Raw genomic sequence first — 21,546 nt, 5'->3', positions numbered from 1 at the left:
TGTTTTTGCAGGAACATTGATTCCTAAGTTACATTAAGGAATGCCTTGAGCTTTACTTTCACTGTTAAGCTTCAAGATAGAGGCAGAACCTGGAAGTTGGTGCAGAGCATGCAATTGGGACTGTGAGATTTATGAGGAAGCCTCCGAGGTTGAGGGGGTGGCAATGAGTGCGGCAGGAATTGGATGTTGGCCTCTCCCTTAGTTTAAGTTTGAGCCTGAGCCTGAGCGAGACCAGGCCTGCCCTTCTTTGTGGCTCGAGGGTTTCAGGCTGCTGTTAAAATCCTTAGCTCTGGCACGTTATCACAGGCCTGAGCTGAATGACGGTTTAGTCATCAGTGATGCAACTGCAGCACAGGTCTCCTCGAGCCCACCGTGGCCAGCCGTGCTATCTGTATACCTCAGAGTCCCGGTCTTGGGGAAACAGAGTGTTCACTCTCCACACCTGAAGCTTTCCTATAGTACTTTTTTTCTCTTTTATGCACTTAGCCTTGCACACTTTTATTACTACTTCTTATATTCAAAAATCTCTGCTGATTATGCTGCACCTTAACACAAATGATGTCTCCAGGTTAATTCCACAAACACTTAAAAGCGACTAGCTATGATATGCAGTAGTGGAAGCTAAATTCATATCTAATGCTTTTTCATTGAATAAAATAATACTGTACCTTGGGTTAAACGCATCACTCACCCTTTTGCTCCTTCATTTCCTTAGTGACTCAGTGAATGGAAAGCAAATGAAACAAAAATGCTCAAAGTCTTCAGGAGGGAGTGAAGGTGCAGCTGACAAAGAGCTACTAGGCTTCCCTCTGACTTTTTTCTCTACCTGATCCAGGTATTGGTGTTTTAGAGGACTGTCTCAACCAATAACATTCAAGCACCTGAGTAGGACCACCTATTCCTCAGTCATAAAAAATCTGCCACACCCTGCCATGTGCTACAATTTTATTACCAAGAGTTAAGAAGCAGAACTGAAAAAAGAAACCAAATAAAAATAATAACACAGAAGTAAAAGTAAAGCTCCCAAATCCAAAATGTGAACACCATTACAACAGTATTAGTAAAATCATCATATTTTAGATCTCTTATTAACATAATAGACATAACATCTTATTCACTTCAAAGGCTTTAAAGGAACCCCCCAAAGGAGGCAAAAAACTTACAAATGAAAGACTGGATTTCATGTAATATTAAGGGCTTTGTGTTCATTATTTGATGAGTCTCTGCTGTAATTTGCTCATTTTCATCTCACCCTCTAGAGTAAACTGAATTCTTCATTAAACCAGAGCATCTCTGAGCCATTATAGTAAAGTATTTGAATTATAATATGCAACTATGGCAAGAAGAAAAAACAGCCTTTGGAATTAGTTAAATGTGTATATCTTTACAGTCACGTTCCTGATGATCAGTCCCTTCTAAGATCATTGTGAACCACAAATAGTAGATGATAAAACAACTGTATGCTATGCATGCTTTAGTCAGTGGTACTTTGTTTTGATACAGAATAATTTTTGAATAGCATGCATGTATTTCTTAGCAAGAGATTCCTAGCTTGGTGTACGTATCCTATGTTTAGCCTTAGATGAAAACGGGGCGACACCAGCCATCCGTCACTGTGAACTTTTTGAAAAGCATTCCTTCCCTCAACTCACAATGGCAGAGTTGTGGGGGATGGGTGAGGAAGAACAGCACTGAGACATTCCTGAGGTAGAGAGCTGCACCATGCTTCACCTGACAAGATATTCCTCTGGAGAGTACATTCATTTGAGCCCAATCTTCTTTATGTGTGATTTTATTGACAAGGACACCAATATCTTTGAGTTATGAGCTGTTGTTCTCCAGAGACAGGCCGTGCTTTACCTTTGTGTTCGGTGTGGGCCAGATAGCTCTGGACAGAGTGACTCGTTCAGGGTAATCTTTTGGACCACTGGAAGGTGACAGCTGAAAAACGAGCCTCTAAAAACATACCGTTTGAAAGAGGCCCTGTGGCTGGCTTACTAAACACACAGAGAAAGACTTTGCAGGAGGATTTCTTAGCTCTGTTGGTTATATCAGAGCAAACGGTCAATTGTTAGAAGGGATAATGCTGTTTAGTTAAAAATGTTGATGCGCATAAACAAAAGAGAGAAAAAGACAAAGAAACAAAAACACAATTTTCTTCCGTTTTCACAGTCAGACTTTACCAGACTGGCAGCATGTATCAGCATGCATCAAACACATCAACTGATGTCTCCTTGAAGTCTCTGATAAAAGAGGGTGCTGTTTTTGGGCAAGCTGCCTCAGAAGAAATCAAAAGCCCTGATGTTAAACAACACCTCCTTTCCACGAAAATCCACTTTCACAACACATATTTGTCCTATGAAGTATTCTAAGACGTGTACCGCCTGCTGAGTTGATTTGACTGCTCCTAAGTAATGTGGCGCTTCATATCACATCTGCTCTTACATAATTTTAGTTTACCAAGTTTTATTGTCTCATGGTTTGTTAAGCATATTGATGCTATGATATCCCAAAATATCCCAATTCTTTTCATTGCAAAGAACATGATTGAAATGCTGTTCTTTTAACCTTAAACTAGTATTTTATGTCCCAGTGTGTGGCATACTTCAAACTTAACAAGTTGGTCAACGGTGCATTCACTCCAGAGGATTCAAAAACGTTGCACCTCCACCGAACAAGCAAGGTTACTGGCAACAAAACACAGTCATTCAGAGATGTTGTTGGGTGAGCATTGACCCTTATGACAGAGATTTGTTGAATGAAAAGGTGCTGTATTTCAGTGCACTGCAGTCCCTGGAGGCACAACAAAGAGCGATGGCTCCATTGTAACACGTCACTGTGAGGAATGTGAGAGCATCAGCACAGTATTTAGAAAGTCTCTGCATGCCACATGGGCATCTATCTATCTATCTATCTATCTATCTATCTATCTATCTATCTATCTATCTATCTATCTATCTATCTATCTATCTATCTATCTATCTATCTATCTATCTATCTATCTATCTATCTATCTATCTATCTATCTATCTATCTATCTAATTTGTATGTACAGTAAAATGCAATGAAACAATGTATGACATGTATAATAATCTAGAAATGTGGTGACTGATGACATATGGAAATGTTACATATTGTAGACATATCACATCTGGTGCAGATGTTTAATATTTATTAATGAATGTAATATCAAAAACATTGCATTATGAATCTGCTTTATTGCATGTACCACAATTGTTACTCCCACCAATTTAAACCTAAATAATATTTGCATAATAAAATAAAAGCGCTATTAATTTTTAAGTATTGATGCTCGCGTTAGAGGCCTTTAGCACATGTTGCAGTTTGAATGTATTTGCGTGAGATTCGTGGGTGTTGGCTGTGTCTGCAGGCTCTATAGCCTGAGGCTGCCCAGAGGTTGTCTCCTTCTACCTTGATTCTCCCCTCCGTCTTTCTCTCTTCGATGCCTCATTGGCTGATTCTGTTCTGATTTGCCTGGGCAAGAATGCACCCACCTTCTAATGCACTTTTATGTTCAAGCAAATTGACAATGAAGAGTGCCATCATTTGCAGCATAAATATTTCATTCCCCGTTTGGATGCAGATTCGAAATGTCACACCCAGAATACAAATGGGCTGTGTGAATGGGCTGAAAATAACAAAGGCTCTCAGTGAATATGATTTGTGTGAGCGCTAGACAAATATGGTGCAATGTGATTAGGTCTTATTGAGAATCACTGTCACTGTAAACTAAATAAATAAATAAAGTCTGAATAATAATCAAATTTGTAATTTAAGCTATCCCCGGCAGCCAAGACATGCAATTACCTTGAATGTCCAACACTTTAAGTTTTTAAAAATTGCTGAAAAATAACATTGATGAGAGGCCAAATGGAAGCAGTTTCAGGCAAATTCAGTACTCTCTGATGCCAGCTGCCTACAAGAGGTGAGATTTCTACTTAGTGAGTCTTTTTTATATCTAGATATGTGTAGTTCTGTAGCTTCCCAGGTCATGGCATTTTATAACAAGTACATAACGTGAATGAGCGAACAATATTAGCAAGCAGCTGAGCAAAGCTTTTGCTAAGCGATGAAACCTGTGTTACCGAAGACAAGTAAAAGGCAAGAAACAAGTACTTGTGCTCCCCCGGAGTTTTTTTTAATTTTATGTTACTGATACGCTTTTACTTCCACTTCCACTACATTTTAGAAGGATATCTGGTATTGTAGTTTTTACAACACTCATAATATTATTAGGGGAGTGCAAAGTGCCACTGAGTGTCTCCTTCCAGCTGACTGCATATGCTTGTAAATGGTTCAAAATAATTCTTAATTGGAGCACTGTGTGCTACATGCAAAAACTTGTGTCCCAAAATGATTCTCTTGGGGTAGGTGGAAGCTGGATAATTCTTCCATTCATGTGTGAGACAGGGGGTCTGTCAGCACCCCGTGTTTATGCACTTCTCTCACTGACATGGAACGCGCTCTAATAACTGTGGAGGGATGGCATCGCAGCGGGAATCGTTAAAATGCTTCTCTTTTGCTGCAACATTGTGACTTATCCAAATATTACTGGAGCATAAATGGCCAGTCGTTGCCATAACCGCAGTATAGTCCAAGACACCACAGACGCTAAGCAATTCCTAAGTGTGGAAAATCGTTTCAACTCTTCTTGTAATAAAGGCATTATTTCATTATTTCTATGAGTGCATTTTTCTGTCAAATGTGCTTACTTTCATTCAGGCCACAAATAAAAAAGCTTCTCAAACACTCCCAGTTTTTACACTGCACTGCAGCCTCACCAGCGAATGAGTCTGGGCTTGTTTTCTTGTCAGCGTACCTGTCTGTTTTTTCACTAAGCCTCTCTATAGAAATTGGGAACATTCCAGTAGGCTGAAGGTGCCGATTACTCCTGCTTTGTTTTGAATGAGAGCGTATAGAGCTTCCGTGTGTTGTGGGAGGAGATTGGGGACAGGCATAGTTGAGAGGTCAACACTCATTTATTGACAAAAGGTGAGACTGACATGACCAACACCCTTTGATTATCTAGTCCATTAGTTAAACTGGTCACACAACAGACATGGAGCTTTTGGGTCAAATAGCACTGCCAGAACTTTGTCTTCCAAAAGGGGGACTCTGTGATTGTTTGTTTGTGAGTCTGTCTGTGTATCATGTATATAATTGTGCTCTGTATCCACAGCTTAACTTTGCTGTCTGACTAATGTGGAGATAACATTCATGTGAAGCTTCATTCTTCATTTTAAATGTAACTTGAGACCTAAATTCCCAACTCAGATAAATAAAGTAAAGGTTATTCAAGGTGTATTTCCTTGAAAACAAGGATTTCCTTGAATCCTTGTTTTCAGATGCACAGATTCACCCTTAAATTGATTTTGTCTTTTCCTGCTAACCTTAGAGCACTGGGTTTGGTTACCTTGGCGTAAAAAGTCAATACACTGTCTAAGGGGACTCAAAGAGGTCACTGAGAGCCAATTTAGATTTCTCATTCTCTAAAGTCAGAAGTTAATCCAGAGACAAAAGAATCCGTAGAAAAAGTGAGAAAGGTGTGACTGACTGTACAGTGCACCGATTTCAACATATTTGTGATTTTCTCAAAAGAACAGTAAACAAGTTTTTCACTTTGACATGTGGAAAAAAAGGAGAATGTAATGTCATATATACAAAAAAACAAAAACAAAACAATTCCACAGAACAAAATGAATATTAGCAGAGGGACTAAAAACAGTGGAAAACAAAGATCCCAAAAGGGTCCAAAACTTAACAAAAACATAACAAGATTTTTATTTCAGTAGTTAAAAAAAGTCGTATTGCTCGTATTGCTCAGATTTCCCAAAAGTATAATGTGCAGACTGATCTGTGGGATTTGATATATTTTAGATGCTGAATTTTTTTTTCTGCAACAATAGCTACTAGTCACCCTGCTGTGATCAAAACTACTTGCACAGTATTATGAAAATTTCAAACATTTGATTATGTTGGCAGGTTTTGACTGGCACAGTGCTAGTATAGACTTCAACACTCGTTTGTGATAAAAAAAAAAAGCATAAGTGATGCTATTGTAGCTACTAATTTCTCAATGGCATATTTCACACTCTTTCTGTGAAATTTGGAGGAGGTGTGATTGTAAAGCAATACAAAAAAATTCCAGCAGAACTGACCTGAATAAAATGTGAGACAGCAAGTGATGCCAGGCAGTTCCCAAAACTCACTGTGTATTGTCAGCTGAGGGTATTTATAGCTTCCCCATAAACAGCGGGATAATATGTGAGAAAATGTTCCTGTGAATTATTATAAAGACACATATGGGAAAATGGCAAAATTACAGTAACTTCTGTAGTCTTTTACATAGAATCTCAAGATGCATTATCCCCACCGACTGCCAGCCATGGCCTTGTACATTTATTGGTTTTATTATGGTCCTTTATTTTTCTAGTTTCTCCCTCCCTCCTGCCTTCTGTGTGTCTTGGCTCTGTCTTCATGTGAAGTGTTATAGTATGGCTTTATGATTCAGTCTTCTCTGTATTTTGGTTACTTCCTGTTTTACTTTTAGGTTGATTTTCTTATATGTCTTGTTGTGAACTATGCATGTGCAAAGGGACATATGTGATAGCTTTGAGAATTAACAGACTTAGCATTGGACTATCACAATGATTGGTTACTAGACTACTTTAGGAAACGAGGTGGTTAGTCAAACATACTGTCTTTACTATCTTTTGAACTTGACACTGTTACAGTGTGTAGATCTGGTCTTTAAACTCTGACTGTTCAATGACAGCTGTATTGAGAACAATCAGTTACTGTAAAATTAATTTAAAGGAGTATTAGAAAAAAAATCTAACCAAAGCTGACAACTGAGTAAGATGTTTTCGTAAAGCTCAGGAGCAGTTATAATCCTCACAAAACAACAACACTCCCGCTGCTTTTCTGAAGCACCTAATCTCTCAAAGGATTGGTGGACCTGGGCAGCTTTTAGGCTGTCAAAGCTTAAATCACCTTTCATAGACTTGTTTTCCTCAAAGTCAAGGAGTTACCAGATAATCCAAGGCAAGCCAGTAGGAGCACATCACTGGTAACAGTCAGAAAATAAAAAAGTGATACTGTGGACCAATAATAACTGTCAGAAAGGTGAACAAAAACTCACTTATACTTCTTGGATCTGTTTTAATTGATTACAATTTACTGGTAATTTAAAAGTCATGATAGGCTATTTATAGGCTCAGTTAGCACTTTGATATAATTATAAAACAACCCAATAGAATTATGAGTATGACTGTTTTTATTATACCATATGGCTACATGTATCGACATGTTTTATTCTTAACTTGCTCCTAAGAACCTCTTATGGTATGTGGTGGATGATGTTGCTGGAAGAGGGTTTGTTTGTGTTTGAAGGTGCTGTTATTACTAAGGAAGAAACTTGACTCCTATTTCTCCAGGGCTACCAAATTATTTGTTTTTCAGTTGTCTATTGTTTCATCACAGAATGACACATGACTTGAAAAAACCTGTACAGTATTTAAAAATCAAAGCAATGAAAACTGATCAGGCAAAAATAATGTGTTTGTTGCATGACGAACAGGTATAATATTTGGTTCCCACGAGAAGAGGCGTGAATTGTTGTGAATGTGTGACACAAGGTTTTCATTCTGAATGTTTTTCTGGGAAATTACAGTCCATGTAGGCTGCAAGGCTGAACAAAATGTGCCAAGTGCATATGCGAGATGCACATTGCAGGTGTGTTGTGTATCTTTGTGTACTATCTAAGTGTGTGCATATGTTGATTTCACCTTTTATATGTCTATTTACAGTGCTCACACTTATAATTTAGAATACTAAATTTCAATAAATGACCAGCTTTTTGACCAAAGTCATTATGATGGGTGTAAATATTGTTCTACCTTGAAAAGAACACATACTCAAAATATCATCAAGTTAATTTTTCTAACATCAGCATTGCCCTAAACACAGACAGAGGTTGGTTAATTTCACCCTTCAGACTATTATTCCACTATTGTGTTTGCAGAAGTCAGATGGAAGTAAGCTGAGGGTTTGTAATCTGGTTATTGTTCATTTTTTACCCACTGCTTATCTGAATAGAACATGAGGAGAAGAATGAATTTCTGACTTTTGAAAATAAGATCCACAGCCACTGCCTTTACATATTTATTTGGTGGCAAAGGTTGAATAACACAGCTGAGAAGCTAAATTATGTATCAACATCTAATGCTGATTTCTCTTCATAGGCCAAGCTCTTTAGACGAGGGCAACAGCGATGTCAGATGTATAACTCTACACGGACCTGTTTATTCCACTGAAAGTATGCATAGCCAGAATATGTCCTATTTTACATGTAGATAAAAAAAAGTATTCTGGATTTGGGATCAGATTGAAAGCAATTTTTTTTTGCAATAAATATTCATTCTTGGCATTTTTTATTCAGTTGTTGTGAAGCTCAAAATTAATGGGAATTTATCTGGTAATCTCCTATATGCTGTGTAGATTCATGACATTTGGATGTCTCTTGGATGTCTCTTCTGGGATAACCCTACTTCCTCGGGAAGGGTTTTGTATTCTGTTATGACCTGAAGCAAGTCTACACAGATTTTCTCAGAATAAAGCTGATGTGGATTTATCCAACAATGAAAGATTTATTTTACAGTTAGTCAAGGATTTTAAAAATGCCCATAGTTTCTCTTGCTGTCTACTCCGATTCTCCTCCCGCGTTTTTCTTCTGCTTTCTTTTCAGGCAGGAATTTTCCAGAAGAGTTTCAGCAGAACTGTGGAATGCTGACAGGATGGAGCATGTTTCTAGTTCTTGCACTAACTGAAGAATATGTCAGAGTATGTGGTGTCTGTGCAAACTAGCCCACTTTAAGAAAAACAAAGGAAGCTGTATCAGGCCATCAAAGTGTCAAGAACTGAATGTCAATTATAGTATTTGGATACTAGGTTTTATAACTTTATTACCTGTAATACATGTGCAAAAATATTGTGTAAGGGAAGTAAAAAAATACAATTTCTTCTACTAAAAGAACACAATGACGTCTTTTGCTGCTTTGTGAATTGGTGTTCTCCAGTCTTTTACATCAGAATTATTAAGGGAAGTGACAGACATGCTTCATGCAATGGTACTGGTATACCGGAGGGAAAAAAGTTTGGAGTGAGGTTTTACCGAGGACTCAGACCCAGCTCTACATGTGCTTTAGGCTGACTCACAAATGAATGTTTTGCTTTCACCTCCTCCTCAACTTTCATTCCTCACAAGCTGAAGTCTCCTACTAAGTTACTGCAGGAATTTGACAGAGTGGAAGATGCCTTTATTTTTTACTGAACGATGCTGACACAGAGCAACATGAGCTGCGGCTTTGTAAAGCTTCTTGTCCTCTGTGATCAAGTCTGGTTAAGTCACTGGACCCGCTTGCCAGTGAAACCTGATCCAGTAGTGAAATTTTCTTTGAAATGGAAAGGTAATACAGTTTGCCTACCGAAAGTGTAGATAACAATTTAGTGCTTCTTGACTCTCTCCATTATGTGGGAGTACCATCAAAATGCATGAGTGCAACACATCTCTGTGGAGGTAATGGGATCTGACTCCTTGATAATGGTGTACAATTTGAAATCTCATTTTGGTGGAATGGTTAAGCATTAGCACCAGAAATGCTTGACCATTATCTGCCTTGATGCTGTTGACAATTCGAATGATTTTCAAATTAGGCAAACTTAAGCACAATGTTCTTTAATAAGAAAAATACTTGAGCGAAGAGTCATCACGGAGTTACCCAATTTATTCCACTGGGTAATGAAACAAAGTAAGTTGCCAAAGAACAATAACAACCTCGGGAGCAGAGCTGACGACCTGCAGGAAGATCATCAAGTATGTGCTTTGCCTGGCCAACCATGAGACTGAAAGTGACCTTGTGCGCCATCTACTGAAGCATAGACAAAAGTCTGAGTGAGCAAAAGTTTAATTACTACAGAGACCACTATGCTTTGAAGCAAATTACAGAATCTCAGTACACGTACGGGTTGTTTTTTGTTTGTTTTAAAGAAAAAGTGAATGCTTAAATCTTTTAGCATGATGCCAATATTATCATCAAGATGTGCTTTGAGTAAGTAAAACTGGAAGCAGGAATTTACATTTAGGAAGTCCCCTCGGATGGTTCATTAGCTAAAACATCATTTTTTTTTAGATTTATTTTGTTTGTTGGGACATGTTGGATACTTTTTCCATAAATAAATAAAAATAATCTCAGATGAAGTTTATAGGCAGATGAGTGTTGTTATTTGGCAAGGGGTAAAGAAGGAAAATTTTTTTTGGCAAAGCATTATATACAAAGTTTTATAACATATTATTTCTCTGAAAATCTTTCCTTTGAAAGTCATTCAAAGACAATGGAAGTAATCAAGTTTCTTACTTTCCACAGTTTGCTAGGTCACTGTACTAACAGCTTATCTGAAACCTAACATTTGATGGAATTTGTCATTCTGCTCAGTCAGTAGCTCTTATGGACCTTTCTTACCCAGACTGACTGAGAACTTTGAGTTCATTACGATTCATGGTGGATCCACAGTGTGAGCCTGGAGAAATGTGAAATGAGCACCCTGACCAGCCCCTGTTTAATAGGTTCCAACTATTTCTTCCTATTTTGACATCTAATTTAATTTTGCTCTTTAACTCACCCAACATGCACTTGACACAGAATGTGAACACAGTGAGCCACCCCTGTGATTTCATACCAAAGTCTGACAAAGGTTACTCATTATTGCCACCAAAAAGAGGATTTTACAGCTCCAGAGTCTCTCCGTTCAGAGGATGTATATTTGTAAACTTTAAAGCATAGACACTGCAATGCTGCACAATAGATTTTCAGAAATTTTATTTTGTAATGCAATTTTGGCTTTTCTTGTGGTTATTTATGGTGAGGGCACGCCGAATGCTGCACACAGCATATACGCCATCTGTCTCTCTCAGCATGTAGCCTATTTTCACTCTTGAAATATTTCTTTTTCTTTTGGAACTGAGATATGGATTTTTTGAGAAATGTGCAGAAACTAGATTTTTGTAACTTTTGAAAGTTACAAATGGTTTGTCTTTTCTCTGTATGAGAGTGGGCGAGTCGTACGGAGGTATTTTCTCCAGCCGGGGGAGACACATAAAAAAGAATGTTGGCAATATTATTTCTGAAACCGAGTTGACGTTATTGCAGTTTTATGTGTCATGGGAAATCATTGTGTCCTGGGTGGCAGCAAATGATTATTGAGAGCTAATAGTGTGTGATGTTTAATATAAGAGAAAGAGCAGACAAAATCACTCATAGCACCACGGGGAATAAATTAAGGGTGAGGGAGAGTGAGGATATGAGGCATCTCTGCAGAAAGAGAATCTTTATTACCACCCGCCTAGCTTTGTGTTGTGTCATTACTGGGACACAACAAATTTCATACTGTGCAGCTGGTTGAGAACTCTATTCCCAGTCTCTGCTGGAATGAGCACCATGTGTGGACTGCGGTATTTACTGAAACCAATACATCCAGCAAATATTGACTTGTGAAATGTAGTGGGAAGCCATCGACAGCATTCCTTCACTTCTTTGACCATATGTTTGACTTAAAAAGTCCGGCGTCCTTTCATTATACATCCCATGTTCTCAAGTGTATCAAGGATAAATTTGCTGTCTGCAAACTAGATCATACATCATTTACTTCTTTAACTTCTGCAGCCCAGTGGTCTGTGGTGTCAGGTCATTGAGTCTCCTACATCTAGATCCCCAGGCAGGCAGAAACAGCTTTCTCTCTCACTGACCTTCTGCAGGGCAAACTATTGCTCGTGTGTTGTGGAGAAAGGCAGTATGGTCTCAAGAGGCCAACCTGTGCCTGGGTGTGCTTATCAGCAAGCAGAAGACAGGCTATTTTCCCATATCCTTCAATGAAGGGCACCTGGAGAAGCTTCTGCACAAGTAGGTAGGGCTAACTATGAAGTATATTGGATTACCAGACAGAACAGAGAAGGAATATATTAAAATGCATTAAAATGTCTTAATATGCAGAAATGATCAAGAGACAGAATAATTTATCATATTTTTACATGCTGAATAATGAAATTAGTAGTATAACCAACAAGCCCCAAAATGACACAAAATCAATGATTTCTTGGTTTTAATTGTTAGCTTGACATCCCAGTTAGAAAGCCAGACCATCCTACACTTAGCTATATACTGGGGGTATAAAAGGGCTTTAACTGGAGGTTAGTGTAAAATGCATGAAAAATTGTGACGCACATTACAGTTATGCTGTCAAATCAGTGCCTACTTTGCTTCCTGCATTGACCTTTATGTAGCTTTGACTGATTGTACATGAGCAGATGCCGTTTACTGGTGCATAATTCTCTGGCATGACTGGGTTTTGCTGAGCAGAACATTGATAAGATTTTAATGATTCCGATTCCATTTTCGATTCTGTTTAACGATTCGATTCTTTATCGATTCTCTTATCGATTCTTGTTTTTAAAAAGGAGAACACTAAGGTCGATTAGCTTAGAATTTTGTTTTATATCTTCTCTTTGAACAAGATAGAAATTTAGGAGTAACATGGCCTTATAAACCCAACAGTGAGATCTTAAGAGATCCAGCCTATGGCTCTTCAATGGGGTGTCACAGGGTCCCCGGGGAAAATTGTAAATGTAAAATAATAAAATAAATATTCTTCTGTAGCAATAACAAAGTATAACATAAATTATTCTGTAGCAATTACACAAGAATATCCAGTAATGTCCCTGCCTACAATTAAACACATTCACTTACCATCTGCTGTGGCAAATGGCTGCAAGGTTTTGACCACAAACTTAGTCACTGCTCGGTGACATTCGGGCCTGAAAAGAGACGCTACCGGTGGACTGCAGCGACAACTGCCAGCGAGCACCAGCCAGCCAGACTGTCTGTCTCATCATGGTCACCTAAATGCGCAGTAATGGCAGGTTTTGTAATAAAGCAGATCGCGCTAACATAATATGCACTGTTAGTTGACCTGCCGCATTAACGGGAGAGGACGTGCAAACCGCTGCTGCTGGGTTGAGATTCACGAGTCCGGAGCGGAATTAAAAACACGACATTCATTTAAGGTTATCGCGTGTTTTGTGAGCAAATGCTTTTGCATATTCGTAGTGTTTCCTCCTTTAAATGAAATATCTACTTTGCAAGTATTGCAAGTTGTCCTGTTGTCATCCGTTCTGGTAAAGTATAACCAAATTTTTGAGCGTTTGAGCCGCTTAGGCGCCGTGTTTCCTGCCAGGTACGCTCCGCAACGTGGTGACGTGATTAGGGGCGACTAGAATCGATAAGGGAATCGTTTGCAAAAATGGCAAACGATTCCAAGGAATTGAAACAGTGGGAACCGGTTCTCAACAAGAACCGGTTTTTGATACCCATCCCTAAACACATGTAAAAGAAAGTCTTGATTGAAGGTGATTTACAAAAATACAATACAATACAATGCAATACAGTTTTACTTGTATAGCACATTTAAGAACCAAAGGTACACCAAAGTGCTTCACAATAATAGAAACAAGTTAAACATCCTATTGTGGTGGACCACTGGAGGGCTCCACTCACACCCACTCCTCAGGAAGTGTTGTTGTTATGTTTTGGAGGGAAAAGAGTTCAGTTCTGTGGTGATGAGAATAAACGACGAGTGATAATCGAGAGCTCTCGTGTCGTCTGTGTTTACCTCCACATTGGTGACCCCTGACTCGAACATGCTGCAGTCCGATGGTGGCACCGACTCCGCTCTGGATGCATCAGCAGCCGCCAGCCCTCTGCCTCCGGCTGCGGCTGCGTTTGCTGTGCCGCTCGAGCTGCCGGACTTTTGGCTTCACGATCCCCCGTCGTGGTTCGTGCACGTGGATGCTCAGTTCGCCCTTCGTGGCATCTCGGCTGACGACACGAAATATCACCAGGTGGTGGCCTCTCTCGACCCGCTAGCCACCCGTCGTGTGTTGCCTCTCCTCCGGGACCCACCTGCCCGAGGGAAGTACGCCGCCCTTAAGGAGCTGCTTCTTCAGCGCTATGCCCTCTCCGACGCAGAGCGAGCCGAGAAGCTCCTCTCCCTCTCAGGCCTGGGTGGCGGTACGGCTCTCGAACTGATGGAGCGCATGCTGTCCTTTCTCGGTCCGGACGACGGGGGATTCCTGTTCGCCCACATCTTCCTCCGACAGCTGCCGGCGGCCGTGAGAGCCGGCCTCGCCAACTCTCCACTTCTGGGCACGAAGGATTATCGCTCCCTGGCGGAGGACGCGGATCGTATTCTCTTGGCTACCCGTGCTTTCCACGATCACGACCTAGTTCCAGCCTCGCCTCCTACTTCCCCGCTGACCTGCCCCGACGTGTCCGCTCCTTCGCTGGCGGCAAAGGTCGCGGCGCAGCCACACCGCGGACGGGACCTCTGTTTCTACCATCAGCGTTTTGGCCCCAGAGCGCGCCGCTGTTTGCTGCCTTGTGTTTTTCCTACCCTGGGACACGGGACCCGACAGCATGCTGTAGCGGCCGCGACCGCTGGCGACAAGGAAAAGCTGCTCTTCATAGAAGACTCGCGCTCCGGGAGACGTTTCCTGGTCGACTCCGGCTCACAGAAGAGCCTCCTTCCCCCGTCCGGCGCCGACAGTTTAGCAGCGGGCTGCGGACCGCAGCTCATTGCGGCTAATGGCTCTCCCATCGCAACGTTCGGGGAAAGGTTCGTGACTGTTTGTTTTCATGGTCGGGATTTCCAATGGACCTTTGTTGTTGCCGCTAGCTCTGTTCCTATTTTGGGCGCTGATTTTCTTTGTGCTCACGGACTGCTGGTCGATGTCGCTAACAGACGCTTAATCGACGCCCAGTCTTTTCTTCAGTACCCTGTTTCACTCGCGCCATCGAGCCCCTGAATCGGGCTAATTTGGTGACTTCTGGGAATGTTTTTCAGCGTTTGCTCTCTGAGTTCCCTTCACTGACTGTTCCTAATTTCTCAAACACGGCAACGAAGCACGGGGTTGAACATTATATTCTGACGGTCGGTCCCCCGGTGTTCGCCGCACGCGCGCCTCGACCCCGCGAAACTCTCCGTCGCTCGGGAAGAGTTTGCCGCCATGGAGCGCCTCGGCATTGTGCAGCGTTCGAATAGTGCCTGGGCCTCTCCGCTACACATGGTGCCCAAGTCCGACGGTCGGTGGCGGCCGTGTGGGGATTTTCGCCGTTTGAATAATGTCACGGAGAATGACCGTTACCCCATTCCCCACATACAGGATTTTTCCGCCCACCTCGCCGGCACCTTGATTTTTTCTAAAATTGACTTAGTGCGAGGGTATCACCAGGTTCCCGTGCGCGCTGAAGACGTCCCGAAGACTGCCGTTATTACCCCTTTCGGCCCGTTTGAATTTTTGCGCATGCCGTTCGGCCTGAAAGGCGCCGCCCAGACTTTTCAGCGGTTGATGGACTCTGTCTTGCGCGGGCTGCCTTTCGTCTTCGTGTACCTTGACGATATATTGGTGGCCAGCTGTTCTGAGAGTCAGCACGCGCGTCACATTTGCGTCAGGTTTTCCAGCGCTTGGCGGCACACGGCCTGATCGTCAACCCTCCAAGTGCCAGTTCGGCTTGCCGGTTCTGGATTTCTTGGGCCACCGCATTTCCGCTGACGGTGTGGTTCCGTTGCGGACAAGGTCCGGGCCGTTCGGCTTTCCGCGTCCAGCGTCCGTTAAAGCACTGCAGGAGTTCTTGGGGATGATCAATTTCTACAACCGCTTTCTCCCAGAGCCGCGCACCTGCTGCAGCCTCTCTATGCTGCCTTGAAGGGTAAAACTGCTAAGGACCCGATTGATTGGCTCCCTGAACGCATCCAGGCGTTTTCTGATGCCAAGGCGCGCTGGCAACGCCGCCCTGCTTGCCCACCCGTTTCCATCGGCGGAGATCGCGTTGACCACCGATCGTCGGACGTGGCGGTGGGCGCAGTTTTGGAGCAGCGGGTCTCCGGTGTCTGGCAACCGCTGCCTTTTTCAGTCGCACGCTTAGGGACAGTGAGCGCAAATATAGCGTTTTTGACAGGGAGTTGCTGGCCCTGCACCTTGCGACCCGGCATTTTCGTTTTTTTCTCGAGGGTCGGAGTTTCACCGCGTACGTTGATCATAAACCCTTGACATTCGCGATGTCCAAGGGTCTCTGACCCGTGGAGCAGGCGCCAGCAGCGCCAGCTGGCAGCCATTTCCGAGTTCACAACTGACATTCAGCACGTGGCTGGTAAGTCCAACTGCGTGGCCGACTGTCTATCCCGCGCTGGTTTCTCCCGTTTATGTTGGCATAGACTTTGACGCTATGGCCGCTGATCAACGGGTGGACCCGGACGTCCTTGCCCTTCGGTCTGAGCAAACGGGCCTTGTGCTGGAGGACAGACCCGTGTGGAACGGCGGGCCTAGCCTGCTTTGTGACGTTTCCACCGGCCGACCACGCCCTGTAGTTCCACTTTCGTGGCGTTGTCGCGTTTTCGACTCCGTACACGCCCTCTCTCATCCAGGCGTCCGGCCTCGGTCAAGCTGGTCAGCTCTAGGTTCGTTTGGCCGGGCCTTCGTCGTCGGTGAAAGAATGGGCAGCAGCGTGCATCTCATGCCAACGCTAAGATCCATAGGCACACACAGGCGCCCCTCGAATCCTTCCGCGTTCCAGGGAGGCGTTTTGATCATGTACATGTGGATCTGGTTGGTCCCCTGCCGCAGTCACAAGGTTTCACGCACCTTTTGACTGTGGTGGACCGCACAACCCGTTGGCCTGAGGCAGTGCCTCTGGCGTCCACTACAGCTGCAGCAGTGGCCAGGGCATTTTTGTCAACGTGGGTTTCGCGTTTCGGTCCCCCCGCCGACATCACCTCAGACAGGGGCCCCCAGTTTGTTTCCGAGCTTTGGTCTGCCATGGCTGACGGCCTGGGTGTCAAGGTCCACCGAACCACTGCGTACCACCCGCAGGCCAACGGGATGTGCGAGCGTTTCCACCGGTCGCTTAAGGCCGCGTTCCGTGCTTCTCTCACGGATGGCAACTGGGTTGACCGCCTCCCATGGGTTTTACTGGGGTTGCGCTGCGCGGTTAAAGAAGACCTCGGGGTTTCCCCGGCTGAACTTGTCCTCGGTCAGCCCCTCCGGGTCCCCGGGGAATTCTTGCGCGAGAGCCCACCCCCGTGCTTCGCTCCCTCTGTGCTGTCTCTCCGTCCCCCAAGAGACTCGTTTTCTCTTCCTGGCCCAGTGCACCATTGTCTGCCTGACACCTTTGTTCCGAGGTCGTTGGACTCTTCGCAGTTTGTTTTCGTCAGGCATGACGCTCATAGGCCTCCGCTGCGTCCACTGTATGACGGCCCCTTTAGGGTTATTCAACCCTCCTGGGTTTTAAATGCACCTTAGAACACACATACATCAACACTACATAAGAGCGGGTGGAGGGAGGTTTGGAGTCTTCCTACACCCCGTTCTCTCTGCGGCCTGCTGGAGCAGGGGGCTAGGAGGAGGAGTTGGCCGTCCGACTGGGGTCTGGAATGTGGGGCCTCCTGCTGCTGCGGAGTCGGGGCAGTCTGCTTCTCCCCACCGCAGGGAAAGGGTAACATCACCTGGGTCTGGGCGCAGTTTCCCCTCCAGGGGCAAGGGTACCTAGACCCGGGGCTTAGAGTACGCTGGGGAGTGTGATTGTGTGTACAGCGTCTCTTTATGTCCGTCTCCACGTTGGGTGAGTGTTGAGTAATTGTATATGAGAGCATGAGGGTGGGAATAGATGTTTGTATCTGTGTTTGCCTGTTTGTCTGTGTCTTTATGTCAGGTTGGGTATCAGACGCCACCTCTCTGGGGACATCTCAGGCCCTCCAAGGTTTGAGGCCCATCTCCCCACCACTTCCCCTGCCGGTGGCAGACGCCCTCAGACATCGGTGCGTTGGTGGTTCTTTGTGTCCGGGGTGGGCGCCCAGGTACCCACCGCTCACTCCTTGGCGGCTGCTTATCGGGGCCTGGAGCCTGGGGCTCGCTCGGGCCACTGGGATGGGGTGCCTCGGCCTCTCAGCCCGGGCTCGGTCACTCAGGCACAGCTGGCTGCCGGCGGAGCTCACGGGCACGTCACTGCAACCCCCGGCTTCTGCTCCGCGGCTGCTGAGTGACCCCTCATCTGGGACTCTCCTCAGCTCTTTCTGGGATAGTGGGCGGCTGCCCTCTGTTGGTCTTCCTTGGTCTCTTGTGTTCTGGGGGCCTCTGGATGTCTGGAGTTTTGATCTCCTCCATACCTGCTTCATGCCCTGGAGGACGGGGCAGTGGCCCCCACACCCTCTAGCAGATCATTACATGAAGGAACCTTTTTAAAAACAAGCGCGTTCATGCTCACAGGTGCACACACGGGTGATCACACACACAAACTACACCCTTTTTGGCTCCTACCTCAAAGCACACTGTGCGCTGTCGATCCTACGTGCTGCACAATAATGTTTAATATTTAGTATTTACTGTCATATTCCCATATATCATTGTGATGTTGTTTATTACTCTCGTTTTCTTCTGCTTGCTTTCTTTTTTCTTTCTCAACAGGTGATCCAGGTGATCGATATATGTATTTTTGTCTGCTTATTCTGTTGGTTTTGGTTTTGCCCTTCTCCCCGTCCCTCTTCTCAGCTGTTTTTCTTTCCCTCTTTCTTTCTCCCTTTCTTTCCACCAGTCAAGTCTGTCCCGTATTCAGCAAGTCAAAATAAAATAAACAATAAAAGGTGAATCAAATGGACCATTACGGCAAGGCTGGGATGGTCCATTTAGTAAAATAAATCCGTTGGGCATCTTTCTTCGCCTTTAGACAATAATTCTGATGGCAAAAGAACCAAACGGGACAGGTTTAAAAGAAATTAAAAAAAAAAAAAAAAAAAAAAAAAAAAAAAGGGTTATTCAACCGGGCCGGAAGCATTTCCTTTTGGACTTTGGGGTCGTCAGGAGACTGTTTCTATTGACAGACTTAAGCCGGCACATGTGCTGCAGGATGATCAGTTGGTGCCGGCTCAGGCCCCCCGCTGTGGCCGCCCGCCTTCCACTGGACTGGACAACCCTGCTTCTTCCTCTGGGAGCACCCCCCACCTGGCAGGGCCCGAGCTATCTTCAGCTTCTCCTGGCCGCCCATGCCAGCCTGGTCCTCAGGCACGTTTCCCCTCAGCCAGCTCTCCACCTCCCCGGTTCAGCCGTTCTGGACGTTTGATTAAGGCAAGGGTTCTGGACTAGGGGATGACCCTACTGGGTGTTCTGGGGGGGCATGTGTGGTGGACCACTGGAGGGCTCCACTCACACCCAGTCCTCAGGAAGTGTTGTTGTTATGTTTTGGAGGGAAAAGAGTTCAGTTCTGTGGTGATGAGAATAAACGATGAGTGACAATCGAGAGCTCTCGTGTCGTCTGTGTTTACCTCCACACTATGCCCTTATGCCATCTAAATTAACAACTGTATTAGACATTTGAATAGTAAACAGTAATTGTACAGTAAACATGCAGATATGCAAACTAAAAATTTAAACAGGGTACAAAAATGGGTACAAAAATGTTTTTGATAAAACAAATATATAACTGTTTGATTGGAGATGTAAGTATAGAAGATTAGCGGCTAGCCCAGTCCAAGAGGGGTTAAAGCATTTATGAATGTAATTACAATTAAAACTGCATTTTCAGTTCAAATATGGTGATGTGAAGGGAGCAGTGTGGGAAAATGAAACTGGCAGAGAGGCTGGGAATGTATCCAGGAAGATATGAAGGAAGAGATCACAGACTGCAGAGATCACAGACTGTGTATTTGCATTAGAGGTTAACTAAAGCCTAGAGAACTGTGTTAGGGTCTTTCCCACTTAGCCTAGAACCACGGCCTTACAGCTATGAAAAGTTGAGTGGAGCAGACGGACTATTCTCTGCTATAGATCACACTATATATACTAGATAAAAGTTAGAGTAGATGATTTTAATAACTTATATAAATGAACTTATATACAGTAGTAGTCTAGTAGTTAGCAAAGGGGTTTTAGGCATAAAGTTGATACATAAGCTTACAGCCCATGTTAGCTTTTGGGAATTTCAAAAGTAATACATTTAGGAAAATTACATACATATTGCTTTACAACAAAAAAAACTAAGTAATAAACACATTTGCTCTCTTAATGTATATTTGAATACCTGTAAGGTTTCTTAGTACAATTATGAGAAAGAAAAGCAATTACAGTGGATTCAAAACGGATTAAAAAAGTTAATGGACAGCAACACTGTCTGAGGTGTATGAATTGCCTTCTCCACTGAAAACTCCTGATTAAAATTAAAACAAGTTATTTTATCGAAAGTGAATGAAAACAAACTGTGTGTGACACATATTCACCCATTAGTGACTCTCATAGCTTGTGTTGTCCCTGTCAGTCTCCAGATCAGACATGTCAATCCAGGCAATATTGCTCTCAAGCGTAACATTTCCTTGAGGCATAACATATAATTTTTTACGGAATTGTTTTTAAAACGATTAACAGAACACTGAAATTTAGCCAAGACGATGTTTCATCTGCATTGGCATCAAAGAATATATTTTGTTGAAGAATCTGCAGAAGCTTAATTTAACCAGTACATGCTTATGCTGAAATATTGCTTGGTCTGTAATTTTAGTCTATTGTAACATGGTTGCTAGGCAACACATATATGATATGTTGTAAGATATCATATAAAATAGAAGTTTTGAGGATAAAAATTAGATGTTGTTATAATTAAATTGAAATGATACAGTGTTTATATTTAGTGTTATAGGTGTATAAATATGACAAATGGGTCACTTTATTTGGTTGGTAGGTGGTGGGTAAGCACTTCAGGAGTTAAGATGTAACAGTGTATCAGTTTGGTTATTCAGCTCCTGATCACAGAGGGGCTGTTTGAAAACAAACAGATATTTTGTGTATCATAGTAAGATATAGAAATATAAAATAGGCTTATGTGTAAATTTTAAAAGAACATTTAATGTCGTATCTTATAAATCACTTCATTTCATTTCATTAGCATTTATTAGTAAATCTTCTCATAATTAAAAATTTAAATGTAAATAGTCAGCACTTTTTGCCAGGTAAGCACTATATGTTTATATGAATAATTGCCATTAAAATTTATGCTTTTACACCTTCACAGTTTATTAACATGAAGAGATATTAATGGTAAATATACTGCCTTTAAGGTTATTATGATTTTCTTTGGGAAATAATCAAGATATGTTTTGTTCAATAACACCTTTCAACAAATTAAAATATCTTAATAGCAACATATCCTTGACAAAGAGCTTAATTCAAAGACAATGTAAATCCACATAATTTTCTTATCGATCACTTAGAGTTCAGCATAGTCCAGCTGGGTTCCAGAAAGTCTCGCTCATGTTTCCAGTGCATCCAGCAATATATTGTGGTCAACCATGTGGAATGCAACAACAGCAAGCCTAAGAGTTTTCCACTGTCCATGTGTACATGTGGATGACATTCGAGACCTTAATATGAGTAGT

Source organism: Oreochromis aureus, linkage group 20 (assembly GCF_013358895.1).
Source record: "Oreochromis aureus strain Israel breed Guangdong linkage group 20, ZZ_aureus, whole genome shotgun sequence".
In the NCBI taxonomy this organism is placed as follows: domain Eukaryota; kingdom Metazoa; phylum Chordata; class Actinopteri; order Cichliformes; family Cichlidae; genus Oreochromis; species Oreochromis aureus.
Note: the sequence above shows the minus strand (reverse complement) of the source record.